This window comes from Staurois parvus, unplaced genomic scaffold (assembly GCF_062004578.1).
Source record: "Staurois parvus isolate SC_StPar_1 unplaced genomic scaffold, SC_StPar_1.0 ptg000151l, whole genome shotgun sequence".
Classification (NCBI taxonomy): domain Eukaryota; kingdom Metazoa; phylum Chordata; class Amphibia; order Anura; family Ranidae; genus Staurois; species Staurois parvus.
Window position 1 is genome coordinate 9,120,001 of NW_028317947.1, and position 17,744 is coordinate 9,137,744.

The following is a 17,744-nucleotide window of genomic DNA, read 5'->3' on the forward strand; positions in this document are numbered from 1 at the left end:
AAAAAAATGCTGTCCAACATTAGAAAAATAGGGCTCCATAGCTCAGGGGTTAGAGCACTGGTCTTGTAAACCAGAGGTCGCGAGTTCAAATCTCGCTGGGGCCTTTCTGCCATTTTCGGGAACCGTAGCTCGCAAATTGGCATAATTAGATTTTTCCCCAAAAGGCCCAAGGTAACGTAAGGTTATGACTATATGAAGGCCTCGAGATAATGAAATTTAATGGTTAGGACAACTTGAATTTCACCACATCTTGAAAGAGATAACATCTGCTACAAAGACTTGCTCTCTAATTCTGCATGGAAAGAAAAGTGCAATTCAAGCAAACAGATATATTGCTAACTGCAAGACGCTCGCTATCCGCATGGAAAGAAAAGTGCAATTCAAGCAAAGAGAGATATCTTGCTAACTGCAAGACGCTGGCTATCTGCGTATCCTTGTATTAAGATACTACTTTTGCACTTTTAACATGTGTCTTTGTATTTTTCTTCCAATGCTTTGTACATGAGGAAGGTAGCAAGAAAAAGGTGAAAAGGGTGAGGCTTGTTGTAGAGCATTTTCTCCATCATATGACGTTCAACAGATTTCTTTTGTTCCTTGAGCTCCAGGCGGAAGAGCGACATGAAGCCAAAACGTTGAGACGTAGGCCTCCGCAGAGATAGCAGCACATTAGACTACATATGAGCATCACGGGATCTTGCTAAAGCACTCCTCAACAGGTCAGGATGGCCGAGCGGTCTAAGGCGCTGCGTTCAGGTCGCAGTCTCCACTGGAGGCGTGGGTTCGAATCCCACTTCTGACAGCAGTTTCAGCTTTTCACAGCTTGCTCTTTAGGTTCTCTTGCTCCTTTAGCGCTCTAGCTCTAGTGCAAAAAAAATGCTGTCCAACATTAGAAAAATAGGGCTCCATAGCTCAGGGGTTAGAGCATTGGTCTTGTAGACCAGAAGTCGCGAGTTCAAATCTCGCTGGGGCCTTTCTGCCATTTTCGGGAACCGTAGCTCGCAAATTGGCATAATTAGATTTTTCCCCAAAAGGCCCAAGGTAACGTAAGGTTATGACTATATGAAGGCCTCGAGATGATGAAATTTAATGGTTAGGACAACTTGAATTTCACCACATCTTGAAAGAGATAACATCTGCTACAAACACTCGCTCTCTAATTCTGCATGGAAAGAAGAGTGCAATTCAAGCAAACAGATATCTTGCTAACTGCAAGACGCTCGCTATCCGCATGGAAAGAAAAGTGCAATTCAAGCAAAGAGAGATATCTTGCTAACTGCAAGACGCTGGCTATCTGCGTGTCCTTGTATTAGGAAACTACTTTTGCACTTTAAACATGTGTCTTTGTATTTTTCTTCCAATGCTTTGTACATGAGGAAGTTAGCAAGAAAAAGGTGAAAAGGGTGAGGCTTGTTGTAGAGCATTTTCTCCATCATGTGACGTTCAACAGATTACTTTTGTTCCTTGAGCTCCAGGCGGAAGAGCGACATGAAGCCAAAACGTTGACACGTAGGCCTCCGCAGAGATAGCAGCACATTAGACTACATATGAGCCTCACGGGATCTTGCTGAAGCACTCCTCAACAGCTCAGGATGACCGAGCGGTCTAAGGCGCTGCGTTCAGGTTGCAGTCTCCACTGGAGGCGTGGGTTCGAATCCCACTACTGAAAGCAGTTTCAGCTTTTCACAGCTTGCTCTTTAGGTTCTCTTGCTCCTTTAGCGCTCTAGCTCTAGTGCAAAAAAAATGCTGTCCAACATTAGAAAAACAGGGCTCCATAGCTCAGGGGTTAGAGCACTGGTCTTGTAAACCAGGGGTCGCGATTTCAAATCTCGCTGGGGCCTTTCTGCCGTTTTCGGGAACCGTAGCTCGCAAATTGACATAATTAGATTTTTCCCCAAAAGGCCCAAGGTAACGGTTAGGTTATGACTATATGAAGGCCTCGAGATTATGAAATCTAAAGGTTAGGACAACTTGAATTTCCCCACATCTTGAAAGAGATAACATCTGCTACAAAGACTCGCTCTCTAATTCTGCATGGAAAGAAGAGTGCAAATCAAGCAAACAGATATCTTGCTAACTGCAAGACGCTCGCTATCCGCATGGAAAGAAAAGTGCAATTCAAGCAAAGAGAGATATCTTGCTAACTGCAAGACGCTGGCTATCTGCGTATCCTTGTATTAAGATACTACTTTTGCACTTTTAACATGTGTCTTTGTATTTTTCTTCCAATGCTTTGTACATGAGGAAGGTAGCAAGAAAAAGGTGAAAAGGGTGAGGCTTGTTGTAGAGCATTTTCTCCATCATGTGACGTTCAACAGATTTCTTTTGTTCCTTGAGCTCCAGGCGGAAGAGCGACATGAAGACAAAACGTTGAGACGTAGGCCTCCGCAGAGATAGCAGCACATTAGACTACATATGAGCATCACGGGATCTTGCTAAAGCACTCCTCAACAGGTCAGGATGGCCGAGCAGTCTAAGGCGCTGCGTTCAGGTCGCAGTCTCCACTGGAGGCGTGGGTTCGAATCCCACTTCTGAAAGCAGTTTCAGCTTTTCACAGCTTGCTCTTTAGGTTCTCTTGCTCCTTTAGCGCTCTAGCTCTAGTGCAAAAAAAATGCTATCCAACATGAAAAAAATAGGGCTCCATAGCTCAGGGGTTAGAGCACTGGTCTTGTAAACCAGAGGTCGCGAGTTCAAATCTCACTGGGGCCTTTCTGCCATTTTCGGGAACCGTAGCTCGCAAATTGGCATAATTAGATTTTTCCCCAAAAGGCCCAAAGTAACGTAAGGTTATGACTATATGAAGGCCTCGAGATGATGAAATTTAATGGTTAGGACAACTTGAATTTCACCACATCTTGAAAGAGATAACATCTGCTACAAAGACTCGCTCTCTAATTCTGCATGGAAAGAAGAGTGCAATTCAAGCAAACAGATATCTTGCTAACTGCAAGACGCTCGCTATCCGCATGGAAAGAAAAGTGCAATTCAAGCAAAGAGAGATATCTTGCTAACTGCAAGACGCTCGCTATCCGCATGGAAAGAAAAGTGCAATTCAAGCAAAGAGAGATATCTTGCTAACTGCAAGACGCTGGATATCTGCGTATCATTGTATTAAGATACTACTTTTGCACTTTTAACATGTGTCTTTGTATTTTTCTTCCAATGCTTTGTACATGAGGAAGGTAGCAAGAAAAAGGTGAAAAGGGTGAGGCTTGTTGTAGAGCATTTTCTCCATCATGTGACGTTCAACAGATTACTTTTGTTCCTTGAGCTCCAGGCGGAAGAGCGACATGAAGCCAAAACTTTGACACGTAGGCCTCCGCAGAGATAGCAGCACATTAGACTACATATGAGCCTCACGGGATCTTGCTGAAGCACTCCTCAACAGGTAAGGATGACCGAGCGGTCTAAGGCGCTGCGTTCAGGTTGCAGTCTCCACTGGAGGCGTGGGTTCGAATCCCAGTACTGAAAACAGTTTCAGCTTTTCACAGCTTGCTCTTTAGGTTCTCTTGCTCTTTTAACGCTCTAGCTTTAGTGCAAAAAAAATGCTGTCCAAAATTAGAAAAACAGGGCTCCATAGCTCAGGGGTTAGAGCACTGGTCTTGTAAACCAGGGGTCGCGAGTTCAAATCTCACTGGGGCCTTTCTGCCGTTTTCAGGAACCGTAGCTCGCAAATTGGCATAATTAGATTTTTCCCCAAAAGGCCCAAGGTAACGGTTAGGTTATGACTATATGAAGGCCTCGAGATTATGAAATCTAAAGGTTAGGACAACTTGAATTTCCCCACATCTTGAAAGAGATAACATCTGCTACAAAGACTCGCTCTCTAATTCTGCATGGAAAGAAGAGTGCAATTCAAGCAAACAGATATCTTGCTAACTGCAAGACGCTCGCTATCCGCATGGAAAGAAAAGTGCAATTCAAGCAAAGAGAGATATCTTGCTAACTGCAGGACGCTGGATATCTGCGTGTCCTTGTATTAAGATTCTACTTTTGCACTTTTAACATGTGTCTTTGTATTTTTCTTCCAATGCTTTGTACATGAGGAAGGTAGCAAGAAAAAGGTGAAAAGGGTGAGGCTTGTTGTAGAGCATTTTCTGCATCATGTGACGTTCAACAGATTTCTTTTGTTCCTTGAGCTCCAGGCGGAAGAGTGACATGAAGCCTAAACGTTGAGACGTAGGCCTCCGCAGAGATAGCAGCACATTAGACTACATATGAGCATCACGGGATCTTGCTAAAGCACTCCTCAACAGGTCAGGATGGCCGAGCGGTCTAAGGCGCTGCGTTCAGGTCGCAGTCTCCACTGGAGGCGTGGGTTCGAATCCCACTTCTGACAGCAGTTTCTGCTTTTCACAGCTTGCTCTTTAGGTTCTCTTGCTTCTTTAGCGCTCTAGCTCTAGTGCAAAAAAAATGCTGTCCAACATTAGAAAAATAGGGCTCCATAGCTCAGGGGTTAGAGCACTGGTCTTGTAAACCAGAGGTCGCGAGTTCAAATCTCGCTGGGGCCTTTCTGCCATTTTCGGGAACCGTAGCTCGCAAATTGGCATAATTAGATTTTTCCCCAAAAGGCCCAAGGTAACGTAAGGTTATGACTATATGAAGGCCTCGAGATAATGAAATTTAATGGTTAGGACAACTTGAATTTCACCACATCTTGAAAGAGATAACATCTGCTACAAAGACTTGCTCTCTAATTCTGCATGGAAAGAAAAGTGCAATTCAAGCAAACAGATATATTGCTAACTGCAAGACGCTCGCTATCCGCATGGAAAGAAAAGTGCAATTCAAGCAAAGAGAGATATCTTGCTAACTGCAAGACGCTGGATATCTGCGTATCCTTGTATTAAGATACTACTTTTGCACTTTTAACATGTGTCTTTGTATTTTTCTTCCAATGCTTTGTACATGAGGAAGGTAGCAAGAAAAAGGTGAAAAGGGTGAGGCTTGTTGTAGAGCATTTTCTCCATCATATGACGTTCAACAGATTTCTTTTGTTCCTTGAGCTCCAGGCGGAAGAGCGACATGAAGCCAAAACGTTGACACGTAGGCCTCCGCAGAGATAGCAGCACATTAGACTACATATGAGCATCACGGGATCTTGCTAAAGCACTCCTCAACAGGTCAGGATGGCCGAGCGGTCTAAGGCGCTGCGTTCAGGTCGCAGTCTCCACTGGAGGCGTGGGTTCGAATCCCACTTCTGACAGCAGTTTCAGCTTTTCACAGCTTGCTCTTTAGGTTCTCTTGCTCCTTTAGCGCTCTAGCTCTAGTGCAAAAAAAATGCTGTCCAACGTTAGAAAAATAGGGCTCCATAGCTCAGGGGTTAGAGCACTGGTCTTGTAAACCAGAGGTCGCGAGTTCAAATCTCGCTGGGGCCTTTCTTCCATTTTCGGGAACCGTAGCTCGCAAATTGGCATAATTAGATTTTTCCCCAAAAGGCCCAAGGTAACGTAAGGTTATGACTATATGAAGGCCTCGAGATAATGAAATTTAATGGTTAGGACAACTTGAATTTCACCACATCTTGAAAGAGATAACATCTGCTACAAAGACTCGCTCTCTAATTCTGCATGGAAAGAAGAGTGCAATTCAAGCAAACAGATATCTTGCTAACTGCAAGACGCTCGCTATCCGCATGGAAAGAAAAGTGCAATTCAAGCAAAGAGAGATATCTTGCTAACTGCAAGACGCTGGATATCTGCGTATCCTTGTATTAAGATACTACTTTTGCACTTTTAACATGTGTCTTTGTATTTTTCTTCCAATGCTTTGTACATGAGGAAGGTAGCAAGAAAAAGGTGAAAAGGGTGAGGCTTGTTGTAGAGCATTTTCTCCATCATGTGACGTTCAACAGATTTCTTTTGTTCCTTGAGCTCCAGGCGGAAGAGTGACATGAAGCCTAAACGTTGACACGTAGGCCTCCGCAGAGATAGCAGCACATTAGACTACATATGAGCATCACGGGATCTTGCTAAAGCACTCCTCAACAGGTCAGGATGGCCGAGCGGTCTAAGGCGCTGCGTTCAGGTCGCAGTCTCCACTGGAGGCGTGGGTTCGAATCCCACTTCTGACAGCAGTTTCAGCTTTTCACAGCTTGCTCTTTAGGTTCTCTTGCTCCTTTAGCGCTCTAGCTCTAGTGCAAAAAAAATGCTGTCCAACATTAGAAAAATAGGGCTCCATAGCTCAGGGGTTAGAGCACTGGTCTTGTAGACCAGAGGTCGCGAGTTCAAATCTCGCTGGGGCCTTTCTGCCATTTTCGGGAACCGTAGCTCGCAAATTGGCATAATTAGATTTTCCCCCAAAAGGCCCAAGGTAACGTAAGGTTATGATGATATGAAGGCCTCGAGATGATGAAATTTAATGGTTAGGACAACTTGAATTTCACCACATCTTGAAAGAGATAACATCTGCTACAAACACTCGCTCTCTAATTCTGCATGGAAAGAAGAGTGCAATTCAAGCAAACAGATATCTTGCTAACTGCAAGACGCTCGCTATCCGCATGGAAAGAAAAGTGCAATTCAAGCAAAGAGAGATATCTTGCTAACTGCAAGACGCTGGCTATCTGCGTGTCCTTGTATTAGGATACTACTTTTGCACTTTTAACATGTGTCTTTGTATTTTTCTTCCAATGCTTTGTACATGAGGAAGGTAGCAAGAAAAAGGTGAAAAGGGTGAGGCTTGTTGTAGAGCATTTTCTCCATCATGTGACGTTCAACAGATTACTTTTGTTCCTATAGCTCCAGGCGGAAGAGCGACATGAAGCCAAAACGTTGAGACGTAGGCCTCCGCAGAGATAGCAGCACATTAGACTACATATGAGCATCACGGGATCTTGCTAAAGCACTCCTCAACAGGTCAGGATGGCCGAGCGGTCTAAGGCGCTGCGTTCAGGTCGCAGTCTCCACTGGAGGCGTGGGTTCGAATCCCACTTCTGACAGCAGTTTCAGCTTTTCACAGCTTGCTCTTTAGGTTCTCTTGCTCCTTTAGCGCTCTAGCTCTAGTGCAAAAAAAATGCTGTCCAACATTAGAAAAATAGGGCTCCATAGCTCAGGGGTTAGAGCACTGGTCTTGTTAAACCAGAGGTCGCGAGTTCAAATCTCGCTGGGGCCTTTCTGCCATTTTCGGGAACCGTAGCTCGCAAATTGGCATAATTAGATTTTTCCCCAAAAGGCCCAAGGTAACGTAAGGTTATGACTATATGAAGGCCTCGAGATAATGAAATTTAATGGTTAGGACAACTTGAATTTCACCACATCTTGAAAGAGATAACATCTGCTACAAAGACTTGCTCTCTAATTCTGCATGGAAAGAAAAGTGCAATTCAAGCAAACAGATATATTGCTAACTGCAAGACGCTCGCTATCCGCATGGAAAGAAAAGTGCAATTCAAGCAAAGAGAGATATCTTGCTAACTGCAAGACGCTGGCTATCTGCGTATCCTTGTATTAAGATACTACTTTTGCACTTTTAACATGTGTCTTTGTATTTTTCTTCCAATGCTTTGTACATGAGAAAGGTAGCAAGAAAAAGGTGAAAAGGGTGAGGCTTGTTGTAGAGCATTTTCTCCATCATATGACGTTCAACAGATTTCTTTTGTTCCTTGGGCTCCAGGCGGAAGAGCGACATGAAGCCAAAACGTTGAGACGTAGGCCTCCGCAGAGATAGCAGCACATTAGACTACATATGAGCATCACGGGATCTTGCTAAAGAGCTCCTCAACAGGTCAGGATGGCCGAGCAGTCTAAGGCGCTGCGTTCAGGTCGCAGTCTCCACTGGAGGCGTGGGTTCGAATCCCACTTCTGAAAGCAGTTTCAGCTTTTCACAGCTTGCTCTTTAGGTTCTCTTGCTCCTTTAGCGCTCTAGCTCTAGTGCAAAAAAAATGCTGTCCAAAATTAGAAAAACAGGGCTCCATAGCTCAGGGGTTAGAGCACTGGTCTTGTAAACCAGGGGTCGCGAGTTCGAATCTCGCTGGGGCCTTTCTGCCGTTTTCAGGAACCGTAGCTCGCAAATTGGCATAATTAGATTTTTCCCCAAAAGGCCCAAGGTAATGGTTAGGTTATGACTATATGAAGGCCTCGAGATTATGAAATCTAAAGGTTAGGACAAGTTGAATTTCCCCACATCTTGAAAGAGATAACATCTGCTACAAAGACTCGCTCTCTAATTCTGCATGGAAAGAAGAGTGCAATTCAAGCAAACAGATATCTTGCTAACTGCAAGACGCTCGCTATCCGCATGGAAAGAAAAGTGCAATTCAAGCAAAGAGAGATATCTTGCTAACTGCAAGACGCTGGATATCTGCGTGTCCTTGTATTAAGATACTACTTTTGCACTTTTAACATGTGTCTTTGTATTTTTCTTCCAATGCTTTGTACATGAGAAAGGTAGCAAGAAAAAGGTGCAAAGGGTGAGGCTTGTTGTAGAGCATTTTCTCCATCATGTGACGTTCAACAGATTTCTTTTGTTCCTTGAGCTCCAGGCGGAAGAGTGACATGAAGCCTAAACATTGACACGTATTCCTCCGCAGAGATAGCAGCACATTAGACTACATATGAGCATCACAGGATCTTGCTAAAGCACTCCTCAACAGGTCAGGATGGCCGAGCGGTCTAAGGCGCTGCGTTCAGGTCGCAGTCTCCACTGGAGGCGTGGGTTTGAATCCCACTTCTGACAGCAGTTTCAGCTTTTCACAGCTTGCTCTTTAGGTTCTCTTGCTCCTTTAGCGCTCTAGCTCTAGTGCAAAAAAAATGCTGTCCAAAATTTGAAAAACAGGGCTCCATAGCTCAGGGGTTAGAGCACTGGTCTTGTAAAGCAGGGGTCGCGAGTTCAAATCTCGCTGGGGCCTTTCTGCCGTTTTCGGGAACCGTAGCTCGCAATTTGGCATAATTAGATTTTTCCCCAAAAGGCCCAAGGTAACGGTTAGGTTATGACTATATGAAGGCCTCGAGATTATGAAATCTAAAGGTTAGGACAACTTGAATTTCCCCACATCTTGAAAGAGATAACATCTGCTACAAAGACTCGCTCTCTAATTCTGCATGGAAAGAAGATTGCAATTCAAGCAAACAGATATCTTGCTAACTGCAAGACGCTCGCTATCCGCATGGAAAGAAAAGTGCAATTCAAGCAAAGAGAGATATCTTGCTAACTGCAAGACGCTGGCTATCTGCGTGTCCTTGTATTAGGATACTACTTTTGCACTTTTAACATGTGTCTTTGTATTTTTCTTCCAATGCTTTGTACATGAGGAAGGTAGCAAGAAAAAGGTGAAAAGGGTGAGGCTTGTTGTAGAGCATTTTCTCCATCATGTGACGTTCAACAGATTTCTTTTGTTCCTTGAGCTCCAGGCGGAAGAGTGACATGAAGCCTAAACGTTGACACGTAGGCCTCCGCAGAGATAGCAGCACATTAGACTACATATGAGCATCACGGGATCTTGCTAAAGCACTCCTCAACAGGTCAGGATGGCCGAGCGGTCTAAGGCGCTGCGTTCAGGTCGCAGTCTCCACTGGAGGCGTGGGTTCGAATCCCACTTCTGACAGCAGTTTCAGCTTTTCACAGCTTGCTCTTTAGGTTCTCTTGCTCCTTTAGCGCTCTAGCTCTAGTGCAAAAAAAATGCTGTCCAAAATTTGAAAAACAGGGCTCCATAGCTCAGGGGTTAGAGCACTGGTCTTGTAAACCAGGGGTCGCGAGTTCAAATCTTGCTGGGGCTTTTCTTCTGTTTTCGGGAACCGTAGCTCGCAAATTGGCATAATTAGATTTTTTCCCAAAAGGCCCAAGTTAACGGTTAGGTTATGACTATATGAAAGCCTCGAGATTATGAAATCTAAAGGTTAGAACAACTTGAATTTCCCCACATCTTGAAAGAGATAACATCTGCTACAAAGACTCGCTCTCTAATTCTGCATGGAAAGAAGAGTGCAATTCAAGCAAACAGATATCTTGCTAACTGCAAGACGCTCGCTATCCGCATGGAAAGAAAAGTGCAATTCAAGCAAAGAGAGATATCTTGCTAACTGCAAGACGCTGTATATCTGCGTGTCCTTGTATTAAGATACTACTTTTGCACTTTTAACATGTGTCTTTGTATTTTTCTTCCAATGCTTTGTACATGAGGAAGGTAGCAAGAAAAAGGTGAAAAGGGTGAGGCTTGTTGTAGAGCATTTTCTCCATCATGTGACGTTCAACAGATTTCTTTTGTTCCTTGAGCTCCAGGCGGAAGAGCGACATGAAGCCAAAACGTTGAGACGTAGGCCTCCGCAGAGATAGCAGCACATTAGACTACATATGAGCATCACGGGATCTTGCTGAAGCACTCTTCATCAGGTCCGGATGTCCGAGCGGTCTAAGGCGCTGCGTTCAGGTCGCAGTCTCCACTGGAGGCGTGGGTTCGAATCCCACTTCTGACAGCAGTTACAGCTTGCTCTTTAGGTTCTCTTGCTCCTTTAGCGCTCTAGCTCTAGTGCAAAAAAAATGCTGTCCAAAATTTGAAAAGCAGGGCTCCATAGCTCAGGAGTTAGAGCAATGGTCTTGTAAACCAGGGGTCGCGAGTTCAAATCTCGCTGGGGCCTTTCTTCCGTTTTCGGGAACAGTAGCTCGCAAATTGGCATAATTAGATTTTTCCCCAAAAGGCCCAAGGTAACGTAAGGTTATGACTATATGAAGGCCTCGAGATGATGAAATCTAAAGGTTAGGACAACTTGAATTTCCCCACATCTTGAAAGAGATAACATCTGCTACAAAGACTCGCTCTCTAATTCTGCATGGAAAGAAGAGTGCAATTCAAGCAAACAGATATCTTGCTAACTGCAAGACGCTTGCTATCCGCATGGAAAGAAAAGTGCAATTCAAGCAAAGAGAGATATCTAGCTAACTGCAAGACGCTGGCTATCTGCGTGTCCTTGTATTAGGATACTACTTTTGCACTTTTAACATGTGTCTTTGTATTTTTCTTCCAATGCTTTGTACATGAGGAAGGCAGCAAAAAAAAGGTGAAAAGGGTGAGGCTTGTTGTAGAGCATTTTCTCCATCATGTGACGTTCAACAGATTACTTTTGTTCCTTGAGCTCCAGGCGGAAGAGCGACATGAAGCCAAAACGTTGACACGTAGGCCTCCGCAGAGATAGCAGCACATTAGACTACATATGAGCATCACAGGATCTTGCTGAAGCACTCCTCAACAGGTCAAGATGACCGAGCGGTCTAAGGCGCTGCGTTCAGGTCGCAGTATCCACTGGAGGCGTGGGTTCGAATCCCACTTCTGACAGCAGTTTCAGCTTTTCACAGCTTGCTCTTTAGGTTCTCTTGCTCCTTTAGCGCTCTAGCTCTAGTGCAAAAAAAATGCTGTCCAAAATTAGAAAAACAGGGCTCCATAGCTCAGGGGTTAGAGCACTGGTCTTGTAAAGCAGGGGTCGCGAGTTCAAATCTCGCTGGGGCCTTTCTGCCGTTTTCGGGAACCGTAGCTCGCAATTTGGCATAATTAGATTTTTCCCCAAAAGGCCCAAGGTAACGGTTAGGTTATGACTATATGAAGGCCTCGAGATTATGAAATCTAAAGGTTAGGACAACTTGAATTTCCCCACATCTTGAAAGAGATAACATCTGCTACAAAGACTCGCTCTCTAATTCTGCATGGAAAGAAGAGTGCAAATCAAGCAAACAGATATCTTGCTAACTGCAAGACGCTCGCTATCCGCATGGAAAGAAAAGTGCAATTCAAGCAAAGAGAGATATCTTGCTAACTGCAAGACGCTGGATATCTGGGTATCCTTGTATTAAGATACTACTTTTGCACTTTTAACATGTGTCTTTGTATTTTTCTTCCAATGCTTTGTACATGAGGAAGGTAGCAAGAAAAAGGTGAAAAGGGTGAGGCTTGTTGTAGAGCATTTTCTCCATCATGTGACGTTCAACAGATTTCTTTTGTTCCTTGAGCTCCAGGCGGAAGAGTGACTTGAAGCCTAAACGTTGACACGTAGGCCTCCGCAGAGATAGCAGCACATTAGACTACATATGAGCATCACGGGATCTTGCTAAAGCACTCCTCAACAGGTCAGGATGGCCGAGCGGTCTAAGGCGCTGCGTTCAGGTCACAGTCTCCACTGGAGGCGTGGGTTCGAATCCCACTTCTGACAGCAGTTTCAGCTTTTCACAGCTTGCTCTTTAGGTTCTCTTGCTCCTTTAGCGCTCTAGCTCTAGTGCAAAAAAAATGCTGTCCAACATTAGAAAAATAGGGCTCCATAGCTCAGGGGTTAGAGCACTGGTCTTGTAAACCAGAGGTCGCGAGTTCAAATCTCGCTGGGGCCTTTCTGCCATTTTCGGGAACCGTAGCTCGCAAATTCGCATAATTATATTTTTCCCCAAAAGGCCCAAGGTAACGTAAGGTTATGACTATATGAAGGCCTCGAGATAATGAAATTTAATGGTTAGGACAACTTGAATTTCACCACATCTTGAAAGAGATAACATCTGCTACAAAGACTTGCTCTCTAATTCTGCATGGAAAGAAAAGTGCAATTCAAGCAAACAGATATATTGCTAACTGCAAGACGCTCGCTATCCGCATGGAAAGAAAAGTGCAATTCAAGCAAAGAGAGATATCTTGCTAACTGCAAGACGCTGGCTATCTGCGTATCCTTGTATTAAGATACTACTTTTGCACTTTTAACATGTGTCTTTGTATTTTTCTTCCAATGCTTTGTACATGAGGAAGGTAGCAAGAAAAAGGTGAAAAGGGTGAGGCTTGTTGTAGAGCATTTTCTCCATCATATGACGTTCAACAGATTTCTTTTGTTCCTTGAGCTCCAGGCGGAAGAGCGACATGAAGCCAAAACGTTGAGACGTAGGCCTCCGCAGAGATAGCAGCACATTAGACTACATATGAGCATCACGGGATCTTGCTAAAGCACTCCTCAACAGGTCAGGATGGCCGAGCGGTCTAAGGCGCTGCGTTCAGGTCGCAGTCTCCACTGGAGGCGTGGGTTCGAATCCCACTTCTGACAGCAGTTTCAGCTTTTCACAGCTTGCTCTTTAGGTTCTCTTGCTCCTTTAGCGCTCTAGCTCTAGTGCAAAAAAAATGCTGTCCAACATTAGAAAAATAGGGCTCCATAGCTCAGGGGTTAGAGCATTGGTCTTGTAGACCAGAAGTCGCGAGTTCAAATCTCGCTGGGGCCTTTCTGCCATTTTCGGGAACCGTAGCTCGCAAATTCGCATAATTAGATTTTTCCCCAAAAGGCCCAAGGTAACGTAAGGTTATGACTATATGAAGGCCTCGAGATGATGAAATTTAATGGTTAGGACAACTTGAATTTCACCACATCTTGAAAGAGATAACATCTGCTACAAACACTCGCTCTCTAATTCTGCATGGAAAGAAGAGTGCAATTCAAGCAAACAGATATCTTGCTAACTGCAAGACGCTCGCTATCCGCATGGAAAGAAAAGTGCAATTCAAGCAAAGAGAGATATCTTGCTAACTGCAAGACGCTGGCTATCTGCGTGTCCTTGTATTAGGAAACTACTTTTGCACTTTTAACATGTGTCTTTGTATTTTTCTTCCAATGCTTTGTACATGAGGAAGGTAGCAAGAAAAAGGTGAAAAGGGTGAGGCTTGTTGTAGAGCATTTTCTCCATCATGTGACGTTCAACAGATTTCTTTTGTTCCTTGAGCTCCAGGCGGAAGAGTGACATGAAGCCTAAACGTTGACACGTAGGCCTCCGCAGAGATAGCAGCACATTAGACTACATATGAGCATCACGGGATCTTGCTAAAGCACTCCTCAACAGGTCAGGATGGCCGAGCGGTCTAAGGCGCTGCGTTCAGGTCGCAGTCTCCACTGGAGGCGTGGGTTCGAATCCCACTTCTGACAGCAGTTTCAGCTTTTCACAGCTTGCTCTTTAGGTTCTCTTGCTCCTTTAGCGCTCTAGCTCTAGTGCAAAAAAAATGCTGTCCAACATTAGAAAAATAGGGCTCCATAGCTCAGGGGTTAGAGCACTGGTCTTGTAAACCAGAGGTCGCGAGTTCAAATCTCGCTGGGGCCTTTCTGCCATTTTCGGGAACCGTAGCTCGCAAATTGGCATAATTAGATTTTTCCCCAAAAGGCCCAAGGTAACGTAAGGTTATGACTATATGAAGGCCTCGAGATAATGAAATTTAATGGTTAGGACAACTTGAATTTCACCACATCTTGAAAGAGATAACATCTGCTACAAAGACTTGCTCTCTAATTCTGCATGGAAAGAAAAGTGCAATTCAAGCAAACAGATATATTGCTAACTGCAAGACGCTCGCTATCCGCATGGAAAGAAAAGTGCAATTCAAGCAAAGAGAGATATCTTGCTAACTGCAAGACGCTGGCTATCTGCGTATCCTTGTATTAAGATACTACTTTTGCACTTTTAACATGTGTCTTTGTATTTTTCTTCCAATGCTTTGTACATGAGGAAGGTAGCAAGAAAAAGGTGAAAAGGGTGAGGCTTGTTGTAGAGCATTTTCTCCATCATGTGACGTTCAACAGATTTCTTTTGTTCCTTGAGCTCCAGGCGGAAGAGCGACATGAAGCCAAAACGTTGAGACGTAGGCCTCCGCAGAGATAGCAGCACATTAGACTACATATGAGCATCACGGGATCTTGCTAAAGCACTCCTCAACAGGTCAGGATGGCCGAGCAGTCTAAGGCGCTGCGTTCAGGTCGCAGTCTCCACTGGAGGCGTGGGTTCGAATCCCACTTCTGAAAGCAGTTTCAGCTTTTCACAGCTTGCTCTTTAGGTTCTCTTGCTCCTTTAGCGCTCTAGCTCTAGTGCAAAAAAAATGCTATCCAACATGAAAAAAATAGGGCTCCATAGCTCAGGGGTTAGAGCACTGGTCTTGTAAACCAGAGGTCGCGAGTTCAAATCTCACTGGGGCCTTTCTGCCATTTTCGGGAACCGTAGCTCGCAAATTGGCATAATTAGATTTTTCCCCAAAAGGCCCAAAGTAACGTAAGGTTATGACTATATGAAGGCCTCGAGATGATGAAATTTAATGGTTAGGACAACTTGAATTTCACCACATCTTGAAAGAGATAACATCTGCTACAAAGACTCGCTCTCTAATTCTGCATGGAAAGAAGAGTGCAATTCAAGCAAACAGATATCTTGCTAACTGCAAGACGCTCGCTATCCGCATGGAAAGAAAAGTGCAATTCAAGCAAAGAGAGATATCTTGCTAACTGCAAGACGCTCGCTATCCGCATGGAAAGAAAAGTGCAATTCAAGCAAAGAGAGATATCTTGCTAACTGCAAGACGCTGGATATCTGCGTATCATTGTATTAAGATACTACTTTTGCACTTTTAACATGTGTCTTTGTATTTTTCTTCCAATGCTTTGTACATGAGGAAGGTAGCAAGAAAAAGGTGAAAAGGGTGAGGCTTGTTGTAGAGCATTTTCTCCATCATGTGACGTTCAACAGATTACTTTTGTTCCTTGAGCTCCAGGCGGAAGAGCGACATGAAGCCAAAACTTTGACACGTAGGCCTCCGCAGAGATAGCAGCACATTAGACTACATATGAGCCTCACGGGATCTTGCTGAAGCACTTCTCAACAGGTAAGGATGACCGAGCGGTCTAAGGCGCTGCGTTCAGGTTGCAGTCTCCACTGGAGGCGTGGGTTCGAATCCCACTACTGAAAGCAGTTTCAGCTTTTCACAGCTTGCTCTTTAGGTTCTCTTGCTCTTTTAACGCTCTAGCTTTAGTGCAAAAAAAATGCTGTCCAAAATTAGAAAAACAGGGCTCCATAGCTCAGGGGTTAGAGCACTGGTCTTGTAAACCAGGGGTCGCGAGTTCAAATCTCACTGGGGCCTTTCTGCCGTTTTCAGGAACCGTAGCTCGCAAATTGGCATAATTAGATTTTTCCCCAAAAGGCCCAAGGTAACGGTTAGGTTATGACTATATGAAGGCCTCGAGATTATGAAATCTAAAGGTTAGGACAACTTGAATTTCCCCACATCTTGAAAGAGATAACATCTGCTACAAAGACTTGCTCTCTAATTCTGCATGGAAAGAAGAGTGCAATTCAAGCAAACAGATATCTTGCTAACTGCAAGACGCTCGCTATCCGCATGGAAAGAAAAGTGCAATTCAAGCAAAGAGAGATATCTTGCTAACTGCAGGACGCTGGATATCTGCGTGTCCTTGTATTAAGATACTACTTTTGCACTTTTAACATGTGTCTTTGTATTTTTCTTCCAATGCTTTGTACATGAGGAAGGTAGCAAGAAAAAGGTGAAAAGGGTGAGGCTTGTTGTAGAGCATTTTCTGCATCATGTGACGTTCAACAGATTTCTTTTGTTCCTTGAGCTCCAGGCGGAAGAGTGACATGAAGCCTAAACGTTGACACGTAGGCCTCCGCAGAGATAGCAGCACATTAGACTACATATGAGCATCACGGGATCTTGCTAAAGCACTCCTCAACAGGTCAGGATGGCCGAGCGGTCTAAGGCGCTGCGTTCAGGTCGCAGTCTCCACTGGAGGCGTGGGTTCGAATCCCACTTCTGACAGCAGTTTCTGCTTTTCACAGCTTGCTCTTTAGGTTCTCTTGCTTCTTTAGCGCTCTAGCTCTAGTGCAAAAAAAATGCTGTCCAACATTAGAAAAATAGGGCTCCATAGCTCAGGGGTTAGAGCACTGGTCTTGTAAACCAGAGGTCGCGAGTTCAAATCTCGCTGGGGCCTTTCTGCCATTTTCGGGAACCGTAGCTCGCAAATTGGCATAATTAGATTTTTCCCCAAAAGGCCCAAGGTAACGTAAGGTTATGACTATATGAAGGCCTCGAGATAATGAAATTTAATGGTTAGGACAACTTGAATTTCACCACATCTTGAAAGAGATAACATCTGCTACAAAGACTTGCTCTCTAATTCTGCATGGAAAGAAAAGTGCAATTCAAGCAAACAGATATATTGCTAACTGCAAGACGCTCGCTATCCGCATGGAAAGAAAAGTGCAATTCAAGCAAAGAGAGATATCTTGCTAACTGCAAGACGCTGGATATCTGCGTATCCTTGTATTAAGATACTACTTTTGCACTTTTAACATGTGTCTTTGTATTTTTCTTCCAATGCTTTGTACATGAGGAAGGTAGCAAGAAAAAGGTGAAAAGGGTGAGGCTTGTTGTAGAGCATTTTCTCCATCATATGACGTTCAACAGATTTCTTTTGTTCCTTGAGCTCCAGGCGGAAGAGCGACATGAAGCCAAAACGTTGAGACGTAGGCCTCCGCAGAGATAGCAGCACATTAGACTACATATGAGCATCACGGGATCTTGCTAAAGCACTCCTCAACAGGTCAGGATGGCCGAGCGGTCTAAGGCGCTGCGTTCAGGTCGCAGTCTCCACTGGAGGCGTGGGTTCGAATCCCACTTCTGACAGCAGTTTCAGCTTTTCACAGCTTGCTCTTTAGGTTCTCTTGCTCCTTTAGCGCTCTAGCTCTAGTGCAAAAAAAATGCTGTCCAACATTAGAAAAATAGGGCTCCATAGCTCAGGGGTTAGAGCACTGGTCTTGTAAACCAGAGGTCGCGAGTTCAAATCTCGCTGGGGCCTTTCTTCCATTTTCGGGAACCGTAGCTCGCAAATTGGCATAATTAGATTTTTCCCCAAAAGGCCCAAGGTAACGTAAGGTTATGACTATATGAAGGCCTCGAGATAATGAAATTTAATGGTTAGGACAACTTGAATTTCACCACATCTTGAAAGAGATAACATCTGCTA

At 44.3% G+C, this 17,744-nt stretch overlaps 37 non-coding genes across 37 annotated transcripts; all 37 read left to right on the forward strand.

Annotated features, from left to right (window-relative positions):
- Positions 1-31: 31 nt before the first annotated feature.
- Positions 32-104, forward strand: TRNAT-UGU (transfer RNA threonine (anticodon UGU)). The gene has a single exon. It is a non-coding gene; the product is annotated as a tRNA-Thr (tRNA).
- Positions 105-716: 612 nt separating this feature from the next.
- Positions 717-799, forward strand: TRNAL-CAG (transfer RNA leucine (anticodon CAG)). Its single transcript has one exon. It is a non-coding gene; the product is annotated as a tRNA-Leu (tRNA).
- Positions 800-898: 99 nt separating this feature from the next.
- TRNAT-UGU (transfer RNA threonine (anticodon UGU)) lies at positions 899-971 on the forward strand. The gene has a single exon. It is a non-coding gene; the product is annotated as a tRNA-Thr (tRNA).
- Positions 972-1,765: 794 nt separating this feature from the next.
- TRNAT-UGU (transfer RNA threonine (anticodon UGU)) lies at positions 1,766-1,838 on the forward strand. The gene has a single exon. It is a non-coding gene; the product is annotated as a tRNA-Thr (tRNA).
- A 613-nt stretch (positions 1,839-2,451) lies between these two features.
- TRNAL-CAG (transfer RNA leucine (anticodon CAG)) lies at positions 2,452-2,534 on the forward strand. Its single transcript has one exon. It is a non-coding gene; the product is annotated as a tRNA-Leu (tRNA).
- Positions 2,535-2,633: 99 nt separating this feature from the next.
- TRNAT-UGU (transfer RNA threonine (anticodon UGU)) lies at positions 2,634-2,706 on the forward strand. The gene has a single exon. It is a non-coding gene; the product is annotated as a tRNA-Thr (tRNA).
- An 861-nt stretch (positions 2,707-3,567) lies between these two features.
- On the forward strand, positions 3,568-3,640 carry TRNAT-UGU (transfer RNA threonine (anticodon UGU)). Its single transcript has one exon. It is a non-coding gene; the product is annotated as a tRNA-Thr (tRNA).
- Positions 3,641-4,253: 613 nt separating this feature from the next.
- Positions 4,254-4,336, forward strand: TRNAL-CAG (transfer RNA leucine (anticodon CAG)). Its single transcript has one exon. It is a non-coding gene; the product is annotated as a tRNA-Leu (tRNA).
- Positions 4,337-4,435: 99 nt separating this feature from the next.
- Positions 4,436-4,508, forward strand: TRNAT-UGU (transfer RNA threonine (anticodon UGU)). Its single transcript has one exon. It is a non-coding gene; the product is annotated as a tRNA-Thr (tRNA).
- A 612-nt stretch (positions 4,509-5,120) lies between these two features.
- TRNAL-CAG (transfer RNA leucine (anticodon CAG)) lies at positions 5,121-5,203 on the forward strand. The gene has a single exon. It is a non-coding gene; the product is annotated as a tRNA-Leu (tRNA).
- Positions 5,204-5,302: 99 nt separating this feature from the next.
- Positions 5,303-5,375, forward strand: TRNAT-UGU (transfer RNA threonine (anticodon UGU)). The gene has a single exon. It is a non-coding gene; the product is annotated as a tRNA-Thr (tRNA).
- A 612-nt stretch (positions 5,376-5,987) lies between these two features.
- TRNAL-CAG (transfer RNA leucine (anticodon CAG)) lies at positions 5,988-6,070 on the forward strand. Its single transcript has one exon. It is a non-coding gene; the product is annotated as a tRNA-Leu (tRNA).
- A 99-nt stretch (positions 6,071-6,169) lies between these two features.
- On the forward strand, positions 6,170-6,242 carry TRNAT-UGU (transfer RNA threonine (anticodon UGU)). Its single transcript has one exon. It is a non-coding gene; the product is annotated as a tRNA-Thr (tRNA).
- A 612-nt stretch (positions 6,243-6,854) lies between these two features.
- Positions 6,855-6,937, forward strand: TRNAL-CAG (transfer RNA leucine (anticodon CAG)). The gene has a single exon. It is a non-coding gene; the product is annotated as a tRNA-Leu (tRNA).
- A 785-nt stretch (positions 6,938-7,722) lies between these two features.
- TRNAL-CAG (transfer RNA leucine (anticodon CAG)) lies at positions 7,723-7,805 on the forward strand. Its single transcript has one exon. It is a non-coding gene; the product is annotated as a tRNA-Leu (tRNA).
- A 99-nt stretch (positions 7,806-7,904) lies between these two features.
- Positions 7,905-7,977, forward strand: TRNAT-UGU (transfer RNA threonine (anticodon UGU)). The gene has a single exon. It is a non-coding gene; the product is annotated as a tRNA-Thr (tRNA).
- A 613-nt stretch (positions 7,978-8,590) lies between these two features.
- Positions 8,591-8,673, forward strand: TRNAL-CAG (transfer RNA leucine (anticodon CAG)). The gene has a single exon. It is a non-coding gene; the product is annotated as a tRNA-Leu (tRNA).
- A 99-nt stretch (positions 8,674-8,772) lies between these two features.
- Positions 8,773-8,845, forward strand: TRNAT-UGU (transfer RNA threonine (anticodon UGU)). The gene has a single exon. It is a non-coding gene; the product is annotated as a tRNA-Thr (tRNA).
- Positions 8,846-9,458: 613 nt separating this feature from the next.
- Positions 9,459-9,541, forward strand: TRNAL-CAG (transfer RNA leucine (anticodon CAG)). Its single transcript has one exon. It is a non-coding gene; the product is annotated as a tRNA-Leu (tRNA).
- Positions 9,542-9,640: 99 nt separating this feature from the next.
- On the forward strand, positions 9,641-9,713 carry TRNAT-UGU (transfer RNA threonine (anticodon UGU)). Its single transcript has one exon. It is a non-coding gene; the product is annotated as a tRNA-Thr (tRNA).
- A 613-nt stretch (positions 9,714-10,326) lies between these two features.
- Positions 10,327-10,409, forward strand: TRNAL-CAG (transfer RNA leucine (anticodon CAG)). The gene has a single exon. It is a non-coding gene; the product is annotated as a tRNA-Leu (tRNA).
- Positions 10,410-10,498: 89 nt separating this feature from the next.
- On the forward strand, positions 10,499-10,571 carry TRNAT-UGU (transfer RNA threonine (anticodon UGU)). The gene has a single exon. It is a non-coding gene; the product is annotated as a tRNA-Thr (tRNA).
- Positions 10,572-11,183: 612 nt separating this feature from the next.
- Positions 11,184-11,266, forward strand: TRNAL-CAG (transfer RNA leucine (anticodon CAG)). The gene has a single exon. It is a non-coding gene; the product is annotated as a tRNA-Leu (tRNA).
- Positions 11,267-11,365: 99 nt separating this feature from the next.
- Positions 11,366-11,438, forward strand: TRNAT-UGU (transfer RNA threonine (anticodon UGU)). Its single transcript has one exon. It is a non-coding gene; the product is annotated as a tRNA-Thr (tRNA).
- A 613-nt stretch (positions 11,439-12,051) lies between these two features.
- On the forward strand, positions 12,052-12,134 carry TRNAL-CAG (transfer RNA leucine (anticodon CAG)). Its single transcript has one exon. It is a non-coding gene; the product is annotated as a tRNA-Leu (tRNA).
- A 99-nt stretch (positions 12,135-12,233) lies between these two features.
- TRNAT-UGU (transfer RNA threonine (anticodon UGU)) lies at positions 12,234-12,306 on the forward strand. The gene has a single exon. It is a non-coding gene; the product is annotated as a tRNA-Thr (tRNA).
- Positions 12,307-12,918: 612 nt separating this feature from the next.
- On the forward strand, positions 12,919-13,001 carry TRNAL-CAG (transfer RNA leucine (anticodon CAG)). The gene has a single exon. It is a non-coding gene; the product is annotated as a tRNA-Leu (tRNA).
- Positions 13,002-13,100: 99 nt separating this feature from the next.
- Positions 13,101-13,173, forward strand: TRNAT-UGU (transfer RNA threonine (anticodon UGU)). The gene has a single exon. It is a non-coding gene; the product is annotated as a tRNA-Thr (tRNA).
- A 612-nt stretch (positions 13,174-13,785) lies between these two features.
- On the forward strand, positions 13,786-13,868 carry TRNAL-CAG (transfer RNA leucine (anticodon CAG)). The gene has a single exon. It is a non-coding gene; the product is annotated as a tRNA-Leu (tRNA).
- A 99-nt stretch (positions 13,869-13,967) lies between these two features.
- Positions 13,968-14,040, forward strand: TRNAT-UGU (transfer RNA threonine (anticodon UGU)). The gene has a single exon. It is a non-coding gene; the product is annotated as a tRNA-Thr (tRNA).
- A 612-nt stretch (positions 14,041-14,652) lies between these two features.
- Positions 14,653-14,735, forward strand: TRNAL-CAG (transfer RNA leucine (anticodon CAG)). The gene has a single exon. It is a non-coding gene; the product is annotated as a tRNA-Leu (tRNA).
- Positions 14,736-14,834: 99 nt separating this feature from the next.
- Positions 14,835-14,907, forward strand: TRNAT-UGU (transfer RNA threonine (anticodon UGU)). The gene has a single exon. It is a non-coding gene; the product is annotated as a tRNA-Thr (tRNA).
- Positions 14,908-15,768: 861 nt separating this feature from the next.
- On the forward strand, positions 15,769-15,841 carry TRNAT-UGU (transfer RNA threonine (anticodon UGU)). The gene has a single exon. It is a non-coding gene; the product is annotated as a tRNA-Thr (tRNA).
- Positions 15,842-16,454: 613 nt separating this feature from the next.
- Positions 16,455-16,537, forward strand: TRNAL-CAG (transfer RNA leucine (anticodon CAG)). Its single transcript has one exon. It is a non-coding gene; the product is annotated as a tRNA-Leu (tRNA).
- Positions 16,538-16,636: 99 nt separating this feature from the next.
- Positions 16,637-16,709, forward strand: TRNAT-UGU (transfer RNA threonine (anticodon UGU)). Its single transcript has one exon. It is a non-coding gene; the product is annotated as a tRNA-Thr (tRNA).
- A 612-nt stretch (positions 16,710-17,321) lies between these two features.
- On the forward strand, positions 17,322-17,404 carry TRNAL-CAG (transfer RNA leucine (anticodon CAG)). The gene has a single exon. It is a non-coding gene; the product is annotated as a tRNA-Leu (tRNA).
- A 99-nt stretch (positions 17,405-17,503) lies between these two features.
- TRNAT-UGU (transfer RNA threonine (anticodon UGU)) lies at positions 17,504-17,576 on the forward strand. Its single transcript has one exon. It is a non-coding gene; the product is annotated as a tRNA-Thr (tRNA).
- Positions 17,577-17,744: the final 168 nt, after the last annotated feature.